Source organism: Staurois parvus, unplaced genomic scaffold, assembly GCF_062004578.1.
Source record: "Staurois parvus isolate SC_StPar_1 unplaced genomic scaffold, SC_StPar_1.0 ptg000207l, whole genome shotgun sequence".
NCBI lineage: Eukaryota > Metazoa > Chordata > Amphibia > Anura > Ranidae > Staurois > Staurois parvus.
In genome coordinates, this window is record NW_028318003.1 from 1,943,250 (window position 1) to 1,960,125 (window position 16,876).

Below are 16,876 nucleotides of genomic sequence, written 5' to 3' on the forward strand. Positions count from 1 at the left end.
TCTCATCAGCAGTTAGAGCAGTCTTGTGACTTCTATCAGTGTCCAGCAGAGCACTTTATAGGAGGAGTTTTCATTCTCCCCTGATTGTCCTATGAGGTTGCATAACCCCTGACCTCTGTCTGGACAGTGCTGATTGGCACTGTGCTGATCACACGCACACTCACAGGAAAAAAAAAAGCTCTCTAGCAATACATGCCAAACTGAACATATACAGCTTGCCCCCAAGGTCCTGTTCTATCAACAGATGGATTGGGGACAGGCTAGAAGAAGGGGAATATCAGAGAAATCAGGATCAAACAGCCATTTTACACAATGCAGAGGATTAACCACTTAGCTTCCCAGTGAGTATAACTGTTGTGGGATTAGTAACACTTAATTAACTTTATGGTGGAATCAATTCTGCAACTTATTGTTTTTCTTATTTCAAAAGCTAAAATCAAGGTAAAGAACCAATGTTGCTCATATACTCGTTTCCATTTTCTGACTCCAAGATAATAAAAGTATTTTCAACACTATTATTAATGAAAAGTTTCCAATGCGTAGTGCATAGTGTTGAATTAGTTTGCCCTTTATCTCTTAGTTTCCACAGTGAGTATAACAAGCATGCTTTCCTGCATATGCAGACTGATTTTACTGGTGTGGGTTTAGTAACACTTTAAGCAGTAGTACACTGTGTGCACAAATATTAGGCAAGTTGTATTTTTCAGGATTATTTTCATTATTGAACTACAGTGCTCTCAGCCAATCTAAAATGTTAATAAACCTCAAACCTGAGTATTTAGGAAAGTAAAAGTGAGGTTTTGGCTTTCTTAGGAGAATATCTATGAAAGCACAATTATTGGGTAACTATTAGGTGTCATGCACATTGGATGTTATGAAAACGGCAGTAGCCTTAGCTGTAGAATGCCGCTTTAAAAATGCGAGTTTTGTTGCATTTTTCAGCATTTTGTTGCTTTTTTTTAGCAAAACTATTCTCCCACAAAAGCCTGAGGCTACAAAATGTTCTTATAACTCCGTATAGCCACGTTTACCAGAGTTAAAGTGTTTTTACAGCTAAAAAAACTCCTCTTGAAACCCACTAGTTCTGTGTTTATTTTTCAGCCAGAAAACACCCCTACTAAACAACACAGATTAAAGCCTATGTGTGCACGGACACATAGGATAACATGCTGGGCAGTTTACTGGCTGTAGAAAAAAATGCTAGAAGCCAAAAACAGCCGCTGTAAAACACCTAGTGTGCATGACGCCTTAGTGTGCAGAATTATTACTCAACTAAATGAAAACCATAAATTTTCCCATCTCACTCATTTATTTGCATCTGTTAAACTGAGAATAATAAACAAACAACTCGAAATTTACAAATAAATATTTCTGACATTTCAAAAAAAAAAAATCAGTGACCAATATAGCCACTCTTCATTTCAATAAGCTTTCCATTTATGCAGTCTGTCCATTTCTTGATCTGTTCACGATCAAAATTTTTGTGCAGCAGCAACAACAGTCTTTCATACACTGTTCAGAGAGGTGTACTGTTTTCCTTCACCATAAATCTCCCCTTTAACCACTTGTCCTCCTGAGGATTTACCCCCCTTAATGACCAGGCCTCTTTTTGCTACTCGGCGCTGCACTAATTCAACTGATAATTGCGCGGTCATGCAATGCTGCTTCCAAACAAAATTTACGTTCTTTTTTTGCACACAAATAGAGCTTTCTTTCGGTGGTATTTGATCACCTGTGCGCTTTTTATTTTTCACGCTATAAACAAAAAAAGACCTAAACTTTTTAAGAAACACAATATATTTTTTACTTTCAGCTATAAAAAATATATCGTAAACTCAAAGTTAGTTATAAATTTAGGCCAAAATGTATTCTGCTGTATGTTTTTGGTAAAAAAAATCCCAATAAGTGTATATTGATTGCTTTGTGTGAAAGTTATAGCGTCTACAAACTATGGTATAGATACTGCAATTTACGCCATTTGTTTGCTATACAGCGCTGCGCTAGTTTAACGGACAATTGCGCGGTCATGCAATACGATACATAAATGAAATTTACATCCCTTTTTTTCCCACAAATTGAGCTTTCTTTCGGTGGTATTTGATCGCCTGTGCATTTTTTATTTTTTGCGCTATAAAAAAAGTCTGACAATTTTGAGGAAAAAAAACAATATTTTGGACTTTTTGCTATAAAACGTCCAGTAAAAAAAAATTTAAAAATCAAATTTAGTCATAAATTTCTGCCAAAATGCATTCTGGGACATGTCTTTGCTAAAAAAAAAAACCCAATATGTGTAAATTAATTGGTTTACGTGAAAGTTATAGCGTTTACAAATGGCGGGAAAGATACTGGGATTTTTAATTTTTTTTATACTAATAATGGCGGCAATCAGCGACTTATGGCAGCGATCAGCGACTTATGGCGGCGATCAGCAACTTATGGCGGACATTCTGACACTGGGGGGGGAACTGACTTGGGGTCACTGACATCCCCAGTGACACCAATACAGTGATCAGTGCAAAAAAAAAAACACTGACACTGTACTAATGGCACTGGGGAGGAAGGCGCCCCCTACCTGTTTTGAAAACACACGTTTTAAAATGTGGTTTTGCGCAGCCGTGCCGCCCTGCCGCCGTATTTCTACAGTGGCTGGGCGGCATGTGGTTAAGAAGGCCCCACAAGTTCTCAATAGGGTTTAGGTCAGGTGAGGAAGTGGGCCATATCATTACTCGTTCATCTTTAAGGCCTTTTCTGGCTAGCTACGTAGTGGAGTACTTTGAAGCATGCAATGGAGCATTGTATTGTATAAATATCATGGTCTTCATGAAAGATACAGACTTTTTCCTGTACAACTGCTTAATGAAAGTGTCTTCTAAACATTGGCAGTAGGTTTGGAGTCCATCTTCAACCCGAAAAGGTCCAACTAGTTCATCTTTCATGTACTTCTGGGCACTCCAGGTAGGTTGCAGTTCCCGAATATGACAGCACTGGAGGATAATGGGTTCTTTGTAGCTTCATGTTGGATTCTTCGCAAATCTTTAGCTGTTAATTAGCATCTTCTTTTCTCAACACATTTATTGCGACACTGTTGATTATTTGCAACAAAATGTTTGTTGGTTCTCTGATCACACTCCAATATCTTAACATTTTCAAGAGTGCTGCATCCCTCTGAAAGACTTTTCACAATTGTTGACTTTTCAGAGTAAGTTAAATCTCTTTTTTTGGCCCATTTTGCCAGAGGAAAAAAAGCTGTCTAATATTTATGCACACCTAGATATAGGTTGTTGATATGCTTAGGCCACACCCTCCCTCATTACACAATTACACATCATCTGATAAGCTTAAAACTAATAAACATTCAAGTTTATACAGATTGGAGTTGGACAATATGCATATACATGACGGTTTGGTCAAAATACTCACTTGCCTAATAACTGTGCACACAGTATAGCATGTGGTCTACGAAGAAACCCTATATATTGGACAGAGAAAAGAATGGGAGGAAAAGGTAGCTGGGCAGAATCGGGGACAGAAGAAAGAAATAGGTTAAAGAAGTAGAAGAAAGATCTAGGACCTGGCAGAAGGTAATAACCCCCTGACCAGGGAAGGAATGACCATTTGAGCACTCGGGCACTGTCCGAGGGCCCAGGGTCAGTAGGGGGCCCTATGAAATGCCCCTGGTACCTTTTATAGGCTTTTTTGGGTGTGCTTTGAATGTGGGCAAGGATGCAGGGGCCCCATGATCCCCTATTGCCCGGGGGCCCCATGAGTTGTCAGTCTGCCCCTGACCTTTTCTGAACTTGTAAGACTGGAGGACAGAGAATTTGTCCTAAGAAAGTATCAAATGGGTAACAGGCTGACAGAGGCTAGGTTATTTAAACAGCTAGAACTTGTTTAAATTTCTCTGTACAGGAGTGAGGAGTCCAATAAAACCATGTCTTATAAAATTTATCACATGTACCTTTCTTGTCAAGCTTTCCATGTGCCTAATATCTTCAATCTGGCAAAACTATTGTTTCAGAGGTGGCGGTGTTATGGAATTCCACAGAGCAGGGATGCAAGATTGAGCAACATTTACCAAATGCCACACAATTTATTTCTTATAAGCTTGCATTGGCACAACTTTGCAACGTAGAAGTAAAAATACAGGGGTTTTTGGTATTTGGCAATCAGGGAACTGGTGTGTACTTGAGACCAGAAGATATGCAACAAATCTCCCCGCACAACACTGCACCACCAGCAAAACTCCAACACTGAAAAGTATATGCAATGTACTCTCCGGAGTGAAGTAGCACCGAGTAATGATTTGGAAGCATGATTCCCGATATCTGTTACTGATGGAGGATTTACAGGAAAGAGTCAAGATTTTAGTGCATGCAGCAGGTGTCAGGGAGATCTGAAGCTCCCCTTCCCACTTCTATGTGGGGTCTCGAGAAGAATAAGCTTATATGTCAGGGGTAATGCAATTTCAAGTAGGACCCTCCCTTCGACAATCCTGTTCAAAAAAAAGTCAGAGAATTTGTAAATAAAAGGAAGCATCATGCATTGACTCTAAAAAGTGGGATAGTAGCAAGGGATGTAGAGGTCTCACTTGCCTAAGCTGGTCTTGTGACATCTGAGAGAACGTCATTCACTTAGAATTATGCACGCATCGCATTGCAGAGTAAATGTCATTTTGATAAACTGGTAGAAATGCAGCCCTTTGTAACCCAGGCGAGAATTTAGGGTTACACAATATTGGATAAAAGGGGGAAGGGGTTTGAGAGATAGACACTAAAAGCCATAGCACAAATGTGCCTAGCAGGTGCAATAGTTGAGTGTTTTCCTTAATCCATGGAATTGAGCACCAGACATCAGACTTTGTTAAAGCCAACCAAATGTGAGTTTTTTTGTGGTTTAAGGTGTTTTATGTTAAATACAGTTTATCACTATGATATTGTTCCATTTTTTGTTACTTTGTTGAGGTAGAGGATTGGAAATATACAGTATAAGATCCATCCTTTGCTAGGACATCTTAAAGCCCTTATAGACCTACTTTTTTAAGTGGCCAACAAGCCTCAATGAGTCTATCTCCTTTGAAGGTGTATTACAAGATTTTCACATGAAGGAATGGACACTGGAAGTTTTGGAATGCTTTATAGACAGTTTGCATTCTGTAAAGGAAATTAATTGATTTCATGAATGAGCCTTATTAACGTTTATTGACATTTGATTGCAACACACAAATTGTTAAAATTAATTTCATATTGCTGTACTAATTAATTGTTATTATTCACTGAATCATCTTCGAAAAACATTTTTTACTAAGGCAATTTATTGAACTTTTTTGATGAATAGAATTATTTTTCTGTATGAACTGGGATTTTATAACACTGTATTTTTAGGTGAATTTATTGTAAGGGTTTGTGAACATAATCTGGAGACCTATCATTGAGTTGTAAATGCACTGTGTGTGTGTGTGTGTGTATATATATTATATATATATACTGTATGTGTATGTTCAGGAATGCATGCACAATCTCACGCATTCACGACCCATACAAAAACACGCTGCTCTTTAGCAGACAAGCAGGTGTGCCATTAATTGTTAATTAATTGTGGCTGCTGTACCCACGATGTGGGACACAAACGCACACGTACACTATATTGCCAAAAGTATTGGTTGGCCTGCCTTTACACGCACGTGAATTTTAATGGCATCTCAGTCTTAGTCCGCAGGGTTCAGTATTGAGTTGGCCCACCCTTTGCAGCTATAACAGCTTAAACTCTTCTGGGCAGGCTGTCCACAAGGTTTAGGAGTGTGCCTATTGGAGTGTGTGACCATTCTTTCAGAAGCGTATATGTGAGGTCAGGCATCGATGTTGGATGAGAAGGCCTGGCTCGCAGTCTCCGCTCTAATTCATCCCAAAGGTGTTCTATCGGGTTGAGGTCAGGACTCTGTGCAGGCCAGTCAAGTTCCTCCACCGAAAACTCGCTCATTCATGTCTTTATGGACCTTGATTTGTGCACTGGTATGTAGTCATGTTGGAACAGGAAGGGGCCATCCGCAAACCTTTCCCACAAAGTTGGGAGCACAAAATTGTCCAAACTATCTTGCTATGCTGATGCCTTAAGAGTTCCCTTCACTGGACCAAAGGGGCCAAGCCCAACCCCTGTAATACAACCCCACACTATAATTCCCCCCTCCATCAAACTTTACACTTGGCACAATGCAGTCAGGCTTGTACCGTTTTCCTGGCAACCACCAAACCCAGACATCGGATTGCCAGACAGAAAAGCATGATTCGTTACTCCAAAGAACAGGTCTCCACTGCTCTAGAGTCCAGTGGCAGTGTGCTTTACACCACTGCATCTGAAGCTTTACATTGCATTTGGTGATGTAAGGCTTGGATGAAGCTGCTCGGCCATAGACATCTATTCCATGAAGCTCTCTACACACTGCTGTTGTGCTAATCTGAAGGCCACACAAAGTTTGGACGTCTTTAGCTATTGACTCTGCAGACAGTTGGTGACTTCCGCGCACTGTACGCTTCAACATGTGCTGACCCTGTTCTGTCATTTTACGTGGCCTACCACTTCGCGGCTGAGTTGCTCTTGTTCCAAGTCGCTTCCACTTTGTTATAATACCACTAACAGATAACCGTGGAATATTAAGTAGCAAGGAAATTTCACATATGGACTTATTGCACAGGTAGCAAGCTATCATGGTACCATGCTTTAATTCACTGAGCCCCTGACAGCAACCCATTCTTTCACAAATGTTTGTAGAAGCAGTCTGCATGCCTAGGTGCTTGATTTTATACACCTGTGGCCATGGAGGTGATTGGAACACCTGAATCAAATGATTTGGAGGGTTGTCCCAATACTTTTTGCAATATAGTGTATATATACATAATGTATGTATATATACACAGTTAGGTCCATATATCTTTGGACATAGGCACAATTTTAGTTTTAGTCAGGTATTTACCAAAACATATTTAAGCTATAGTTATACAATGGATATGGGCTGAAAGTGCACACTCTCAGGTTTAATTTGAGGGTATGTGCATCCAAATTGAAAGAAGGGTTTAGGAACTACAGCTCTTAAGAGTAGCCACCCCCCCTTTTTCAAGGGACCAAAAGTAATTGTTTACAGATGACGTTGTGTGCTTTGGATCATGAGCTGTTCCAAGCCTTCTCCACGCTTTTTTCTTCCTGTCATTTTGGTACAGATTAATCTTAGTTTCATCCATCCAAAGAATGCTTTTCCAGGACTGGTCTGTCTTTTTTAGAAGTTTTTTGGCAAAGTCTAATCTGGCTTTTCTGTTCTTCAGGCTTATGAATGGTTTGCACCTTGTGGTGAACCCTCTGTATTTGCTCTCGTGAAGTCTTCTCTTGATTGTAGACTTTGACAATGATATGACCACCTCCTGGAGAGTGTCCTTCGCTTGTCTGGATGTTGTGAGTGGGTTTTTCTTTACTATAGAGGGGATCCTGCAATCATCCACCACTGTTGTCTTCCATAGACGTCCATGCCTTTTTATGTTGCTGAGCTCACCAGTGCGTTCTTCTTTCCTCAGAATGTACTAAACTGTTGATTTGCCCACTTCTAATGTTGCTGCTATCTCTCTGATGGATCACTTAGAATAAACTCCAGACCTTTTACCTGCATAATTGATGAAGAAATAATGAAGGAGTAGCCCACACCTGGCCATAACACAGCTTTTGTTTCAATTGTCCAATTATTTTTGGTCCCTTGAAAAAGGGGGGATGGCTACTCTTAAGAGATGTAATTCCTACATTTGGATGTATGTTCCCTCAAATTAAACCTGAGAGTGTGCACTTTCAGCCCATATCCATTATATAAAGATAGCTTGAAAATGTTTTGGTCGATACATGAAAAATCTAAAATTGTGCCTGTGTCCAAATAATATATATGGACCTAACTGTATATATATATATATATATATATATATATATATATATACTGCTCAAAAACATTAATGGAACACTTTTTAATCAGAGTATAGCTCTTAAGAGTAGCCCCCCTTTTTCAAGGGACCAAAAGCAATTAAACTATTGAATATAATCATAAATAAAATGTTCATTTTTAATATTTTGTTAAGAATCCTTTACTGGCAATAACTGCCCGAAGTCTGGAACCCATGGACATTACCAAAAACTGGATTTCCTCCTTTCTGATGCTTTGCCAGGCTCTAACGGCAGCTGTCTTCAGTTGTTCTTTGCATGTGGGTGTTTCTGCCTTTAGTTTTGCCTTCAGCAACTGAAAGGCATGCTCAATTGGGTTGAGATTAGGTGATTGACTAGGCCATTGCAGAATATTCCACTTCTTTTTTCTTCAAAATCAATTAAACTCCTGGGATATTGATCTGGTCACTTAAGTAGCAGAGAGGGTCGTTAATCAGTTTCAGCTGCTTTGGTGTTAATGAAATTAACGACAGGTGTACTAGATGGGCAACAATGAAATGACCCCTAAAACAGGAATGGTTTTACAGGTGAAGGCCACTGACATATTTCTCCCTACTCATCTTTTTCTGACTTTTTTAGTTTTATGCTAGTTTTTCACTAGTTTTGCATTTGGCTAGGTCAGTGTCACTACTGGTAGCATAAGGTGATACCTGGACCCTACAGAGGTTGCACAGGCAGTTCAATATATAATAACAACCTCCTGCGCTCAGAAACCCAATTATAGCTCGTTAGGGCTGCTAACACCTGCACCGTGTTACCTAGAAGTGAAAATATGCTACAAATACCAAAAAAATGGTGTAGCGCTCTAATAAATAAATAATAAATATGTAAATAATACTAAGATAGTGACCACATCCCTAATGGGATATATAAGTGAAAAAAATGGTGAATAAATATCATAAACCAATGGTCTACAAACGACCTAATGTGTTCCAATAACACAAAACCCAGTGCTGGATAATCTAGATCTCAAAAGTGAAAAAAAACTCAATAATCAAAAAGTATGTACTGTAAATGAATAGTGAAGCACGCATGTGATCCCAGCAATGGGGGATAGGTAACTATAAATAGTAACGAAAGTGCTCAGTATTGTAAAACACTCAAAACAACATATATGTGATAATGAATAATGATATAGGTGACAAATATAAAATCAAAAGTAAACATATAAATCTCCTATGAAAATACAATCCGAATAATTGTATTCACCCATCACATGAGGTTCTAAGGCTATTTGAAAGCTGAAATTAAATGTGAGTGTATTGGCTGTATTTACTTTCTTTTTACATTAAACAATATCACACTATGGATGTTCTCTCTTTATATGGATCCTGTGGGAGCTGGTCATACTAATTATAGCCAAAAAAGGCGAATATCAGGCTGATCTTGACCTGGAAGGCTCATACGCATTTACCTGATGTGAGGTTGTTTGGAGGATATTATTAAGAGGAATCCGGTCTTGGAGGGTCCAGGAGTGATCCTAAAAGCTGGTAGGCCCTCTTTAGGGTCACGGTAAGGAGGTGAGGAGCCAATTTAGCTGTGTGTGGATTCATCGCCAGAGGCTACAATGCACAAGATCACCTTGCGTTTATTATTATTCAGATTGGTTTTCCATAGGGTAATTATTTGTTTAATTTTGATTGTCTATTTGCCACTAATATCATCATCATATAACAGTGAAAATTGCAAGCTCCTCCTACTCTGGCTCCTTGGCTTAGACTTCTTATCAGAATAATTCATATAAATTAACATATGAGACTTGAGAAAGGCCAAAAACATTTTTGCCCCCCTAGCTGGAATCGCAATCCACAACACCCCGTGATTAAATGTCATGTATAGGAATGTATACAGATGGAAGCTTAAAGGTAAGTCAAGTTATATAGGGATGCTAGGCTTACATGATAGAATGGGTATGATGATATGTGTTTGGCTGGTACTTTACTGTACAGAACTTCTACATTAAGAAGCAATAAGTGTTATATGTTTTTTATATGTACGTGTTGTACAACTGTCTTATGTTAAAAAAAAAATGTACCTTAAAAAAGAAAAACAAAATCCCTAATTTTTTAATCATTATTTTAGTTGTACAGATCATCCCCTTAACATTTTTTAAATAGTGATAATATAAACATTATGTGTAATATGAGACTACACACTTGATTTTTCACAACCATGAATGATGTTGAATCATGAAACTCCAGCATAGAGCCATACAATAGAAGGATGCATTCTATTTTAAAGGATAATATGTGGAGAGAGAAAAAGGAGAGAGGCGCCTTCTAAGTGCAGTTTATTACAGTTTAATAAGCCAGAAATAGTACAAAACTCACAAAATTTAAGTGATTTGAAAGTCCATCAATAAAGAAAATCTCTGGGGACGTTTTCCGTGTCTTGCAGGGATCCGTCTGATTGCGATGATGACCACCGTAGGTGGTAAGGAAGGTCCCAGAGCACTGTGGATGGTGAGGAGTCTTAGGACACTGCCACCAGAACCAGAAGTGTCTGTGAGCAGAGTGAACGTCACACAGGAGGAAGGTCGGCAACAGAGAGAGAAACAAGGCTATGCCCTCGGAGCTAACTGCTCCTTCTATAGGCCTCACCATCCACAGCGCTCTGGGACCTTACTTACCGCCTACGGTAATCATCCCAATCGGACGGATCCCTGAGTTTTTTACTCTTTGTGGCTTATTAAACTGTAATACACTGCATTTAGGAGGCGCCTCTCCTTTTTACTTTCCACATATTATGCTCATAGAGTTGACTTACTCTGGGATGGCTGCCATCTAAGCGATTACACAGCTACAGATTTTATTGGACTTATGGACTTTCTGTACATTTTTCTATATGCCCACTGAATACGAGCCACTAGTGTGCTGAGAGTTTTTCATATTGTTGTTCTATTTTAAGGGATGTGGCTTTTTACACTGATGTTTAAGTCAATGTGTTGTATTTCTCTTTGCTTGTTGTTCTCTGCAAGTCTCTACGAGTTAAATAGTTCTTTTTATGTGAGCCCTTAGAGTGAAATATGAGTTGAAGCAATGCCTTTGGGAAGAAAGCCTCACAATTTACATTGTTCCCGTTTCATATTAACTTAACAGGAAAGAAACAGAATCTGTCAAACACTGTTCTAGAGGGAGACTTCATGAAAACAGCAGTGACAGGTTAAAAAAAAAATATACAGGCAAAGGACAAGAACAGGGATGAAGAAAGAAATCCACGGAGGAAACAATATAGAGTTAACTCAACGAAAGTTTAATTAAAACGTGACAAAGATACTCTGCCAGAAGGAAAAAAAGGAGAAAGGTGAATATAGGTTGAGAAGGGTAATTGGGGACTTGGTTTTTTAAGATACTGTACTTCCTCCCATCTCTCAGGGCTGATGAAAAGGTCAGCTACTTTGACTGTACATTCTTAGGTGGATTGGTAGTGTATTGTTGAAGGGAGAAAGACTGAAGTGATTAAGATATAAGAGGGGGAAAAGAAAAAAGAATGGAAGGCGGAAAGATACTAAATCTAATTTCTACAGAACAAAAGGAATAAGTATAATAAAAAACTCTCTCATTGTATAACTGAAAAGTTAAAAATAAAATAGTTTACATTTTTCATCGAGAACTGGAAATTTAGGGTTTTAAATCTTTGGCTTTAGTTACACAAGGGTACAAGCACACAGGTCTTTGGTCTGTGTTTGCTTTGGACTTGGAGATGCTATTTCCTGGGACACATTTGTCCATTAAATTTCTATTAGTTATGTGTTCCCATTCACACAGCATATCTAAAAAGTCAAATTTGAGAAAACCCCACCATGTTGGTTATGTGTTCTCATTCACACAGCATACCTAAAAAATAATTTAATAAACGTCTTACTGTTATAAGTGTTTGTTTGGCGCAGGCTTTGGGCAAAATGCAAACTACTATGAACAATTTGAAATGAGGGGAAGCACAGTCTGTCCCCACTGACAACGAGGGACATATTGGGGTTGATTTATTAAAACTAGAGAGTGCAAAGTCTTGTGCAGCTCTGCATGGTAGCCAATCAGCTTCTAACTTCAGCTTGTTCAATTAACCCCCCCGGCGGTATTCCCGAGTGTAGCTCGGGGTAAAGTTTCAGTACCACAAGCAGTAACCCAGAGTTACACTCGGGCTTACCATGCGGCGCTGCTCCGCAATCCCTCGATTACTTACCTTGCCCTGCGCTCCCGCGATGTCCCTCCTGCAGTGTCCCCGGCAATGTAATCCGGCGAATGCCGGCATCTGTCATCTGGGTTCCATCCCCTGCGAGCGTCAGGATGTACATTATTAAAAGGTTGAGCGTCAGGACGTACAGGGGAATTTGAAAATGACAAAAAGGGACATTCACTAAAATAACATAGTATTCCATTACTGTATCAAAGCATTTCACATACATTTTGTCCCTAGTGCTTTGTCCTGTTCCCTGCCTGCATTTTTACTGTTCTTTCTGTCTGGAAACTGAGAAACGTCCATGATGTCCAAAAAGCATCCCTTTAGGTCAAAAGTGGGTTTTAGATCAGCTAGAGAACAGCGATAGTAAATCAGAACCACTTGCAGAGTTGAGTGATAATGATTCGTGGGGAAATTCATCATCAAACACTGAAAACAATTTTGCGACTTCGCTCAGTGATGTGCGAACTTGGCGCTATATTTCAAATTTCAGTGTTTTTGGTTTGATTATATTATTGAATTAAATGTATTATTATATTATTATTTTTTATGATTATTTATTAAATTATAATTTATGATTTCATTTTTCAAGTTTTATCATATCCGGGATGTTTACTAGACTCTTGTTCGGACAGATTTCAGTGAGTTATTCCTAAAAATTACAGGCCTACAATAAAAAAATACATATTTCCATGCAAAAAAATGTACCGCTTTGAGCACAGAAATATGGACATAATCAGACTGCTAGGGAGGTTAAGCTTGAAGATAAAAAAAACCCTGGAAGCTGATTGGTTTCTATGCAGATCTGCACCAAATTTTGCACTCTCCAGCTTTAATAAATCAAGCCCATAGTCTCCCTTTAATCAATTTCCTGTTCACTCTGGACCTCTTCTATAGTTTTTGAAAATAAGCCCTTTTAGTTTAGCAACACACCCTCAGCTCTCTCTTAGTTTCACCTTTGGAGTATATGAGGCCAGGGAACTCCTTTCTCTGTCAAGTCAGCCTTTTATTTTTATTCATGAAGAACGTACGCATTTTGATGTGATGTCTTTGCCAAGATGTTTTTGTATATTTCACTTTTCACTGCCTCTATTGCTGTAAGTATTATTTAAAGGTTGACCTGTTATTTCTTGTTATGTATGTTTTGCTTAACCACTTGCCTTCCTGAGTATTTACCCCCCTTCATGACCAGGCCTCTTTTTGCTACTGCACTAATTCAACTGATAATTGCTCATTCATGCAATGCTGCACCCAAACGAAATTTACGTCCTTTTTTTCACACAAATAGAGCTTTCTTTCGGTGGTATTTGATCACCTGTGCGCTTTTTATTTTTCACGCTATAAAAAAAAAAAGACCGAAAATTTTTAAGAAAAACAATATTTTTTACTTTCAGCTATAAAAAATATATAGTAAACTCAAAGTTAGTTATAAATTTAGGTCAAAATGCATTCTGCTACATGTTTTTGGTAAAAAAATCCCAATAAGTGTATATTGATTGCTTTGCGTGAAAGTTATAGTGTCTACAAACTATGGCATAGATACTGCAATTTATGCCATTTTTTTTGCTATACAGCGCTGCGCTAGTTTAACGGACAATTGCATGGTCATGCAATAGGGTACATAAATGAAATTTATTTCCTTTTTTCATACAAATAGAGCTTTTTTTTGGAGGTATTTGATCACCTGTGCACTTTTTATTTTTGGTGCTATAAACAAAAAAAATTTTTGAAAAAATGTTTTTTTAAAAAAAACAATATTTTCTCATTTCGGTCATGAAAAATATCCCAAAAAACTAAAATTTCATCATAAATTTAGGCCAAAATGTATTCTGCTACATGTTTTTGGTTACAAAAATCCCAGTAAGTGTATATTTATTGCTTTGTGTGAAAGTTATAGCGTCTACAAACTATGGTATAGATAATGGAATTTACACAGCTTTTACTTTCTGACTGCTCATCATATTTCTTGAGGTGCTAAAATACCAGTATAGTACAGACACCCTCAAATGACCCCTTTTTGGAAAGTAGACACCCTAAGATATCTGCTGAGAGGCATATTGAGTCTATGTAAGATTTATTTTTTTTCCACGTTTCTGAAAAATGACAAAAACATTTTGTTATTTAAATGAATTATTTCTTGCACAAGCCATGGGTAAATGTGGAATTACACCCCAAAATACATTCTGCTACTTCTACCGAGTATGGGGATACCACGTGTGAGACTTTTTGGGAGCCTAGCCACATACAGGAGCCTGAAATCCAATGACCACTTTGAAAGCCTGAAGGTGCGCAACTTCCTCATTACATTTCCTCACTACCTATCACAGTTTCGAAGGCCCTGACATGCCAGGATAGCACCAAACCCCCCCAAATGACCCCTTTCTGGAAAGTAGACACCCCAAGAAATTTAAAAAAAGAGGCATGGTGAGTATTTTGCAGATATCATTTTTTCTCACAAGGTTTTGAAATATAAAAAAAAATAGAAAAAATATTTTTTGTTTTTATTCTTCATTTTCCAAAAACTTTTGGCAACAAATGAGATCTGCAAAATACTTGCCATGCTTCTAATCAAATTCCTTGGGGTGTCTACTTTCTAAAAAGGGGTCATTTGGGGGTGTTAGGTGCTATCCTGGCATTTCAGGGCCTCCAAAACTGTGATAGGTAGTCTGGAAGTGTAATGAGGAAATAAAGTCCTTTAAAAGCCTGAAGGTGCTTATTGGATCTTGGGGTCCTGTACTTGGCTAGACTGCCAAAACATCTCTCACATGTGGTACCCCCATACTCGGGAGAAGTAGCATAATGTATTTTAATGTATTTCACATATACTCATGGCATGTGTGAGCAGTAAATCATTTAAGTGACAATTATGTGTAAGAAAAACTTTTTTTGTCATTTTCCAAAAACTTGTGGTAAACAAATAAATTCTTCTATTGATTCTACATGCCTCTCAGCAAATAGTTTGGGGTGTCTACTTTGCAAAAAAGGGTCGTTTTGGGGGGGGTGGGGGCATTTTATGCCCAGCATTAGAAGTTTATGCCACACATCACTCACTCTTCTAACCACCTGAAGATCAAGCCTTTTCTGTTCACATGAAAAAAATCAGTATTTTTTCCTAGGAAATTAATTTAAACCCCCAAACATTATATATTTTTTTTAAAGCAGACACCCTAGTGAATAAAATGGTGTGTACTACAATTTTTTATGGCACATAGTACTCGCACAGCGATTTCTCAAATGCAATTTGTAAAAAAAAAATACTTTTTTTTAACTTTTAATGCACAAAAACACAATATATTGGCCAATTATTTGGTAAGATATAAAAGATGATGGTATGCCGAGTAGATACCAAAAATGACATGCTTTAAAACTGCACATGCCCCGTGCAATGGCGAAAAACTGCAAACATTTTTAATATCCATAGGCAACACTTTAAAAGCCTTTATAAGCTACCATTTTAGATTTACAGAGGAGGTCTAGTGTTAGAATTACTGCCCTTGATCTGACGTTCACGGCAATACCTCACATGCATGGTGCAACCGCTGTTTACATACCGGCACAGGGTCAACGCTTGTGCACACAGGTGTGCGTGCATGGGAGGGGTGGTTTTTTTTTTTCAGTTATTTTGATTTTTTTTAAATTATTTTTACACTGTACCTTTAATTTTTCTTTTTTTGATCACTTTTAATGCTATCTCAGGGAATGCAAATATCCCCTATAACTTCAATGGGTATTGTCATATAATCTTTTTTGAGAAATCTGGGGTCTATCAGGCTCTAGATATCTCCTCTGCCCTTACATTATCTAATCAAACCAAAATCGGTGTGATCAGATGCTTTCCCAATTTACAAATGGCGCTGTTTATATCCTGCGAAACTGAAGTGATGAAATGCTTGTAGCTTCCGAATTCTTAGACTATAGAGATGATTGGCACCACTCTGGTCTCCAATGAGCTCTATGGTCAGCTGGCAGAAACACCGGCTGCATTCTCAGGTTCCTCCGATGGCACGGGAATGCCCGAAAAGGCCGTGGAAGGCAGCGGGGGAGGGGGGCATCATATCCCACTGCTTGTAAAAGCCATCCTGCAGCTAATTAGCCACTAGGATTGCTTTTTCATGAAAGCCGATTGCTGGCTGAAAAAAACGATACCAGGATGATGCCTGCAGCTGTAGGCATCATCCTGGTATACCCATTCAAATTCCAGTGATGTACCAGTAGGTCACTGGTCCTTGTTGGGTATATATACTATGTTCTTTTTTTTTGTATGCAGCCTGTAGAAATCTCTACCAGAAAAAGTGTGTGTTATGCCCACCATTAGAATATACCGCCCTGCATCCACCCACTTCTAATGGTGGGCACACATTAGGTCACATTTTTCCATAAGTGCCAGTTCCAAGATTGAACAAATGTCTAAATAGTGGCACGCTTGAATAAAAATTGTCCACGTATAAGTGATACCCCATATGGAAAAAGGATGACACCAAGTCCCAAACTATCTTGCCACTACTCCCCATGTAGTCAGGGCATCCGGGGGGGCTCCACATGACTATCTATTCCCTTGTAAATCTGAAACTTATAAGTATAGCCTGTTGTCCTCTCACAGGTCTTCTACATCTTGACCCCATATCTGGCACGCTTGCTGGGGAGAAATTGTTTGAATGCAAGGCGGCCAGAAAAATTAATCAGGGACTCATCAACGCAGATGTTTTGCTGGGGAGTATAGACATCTACA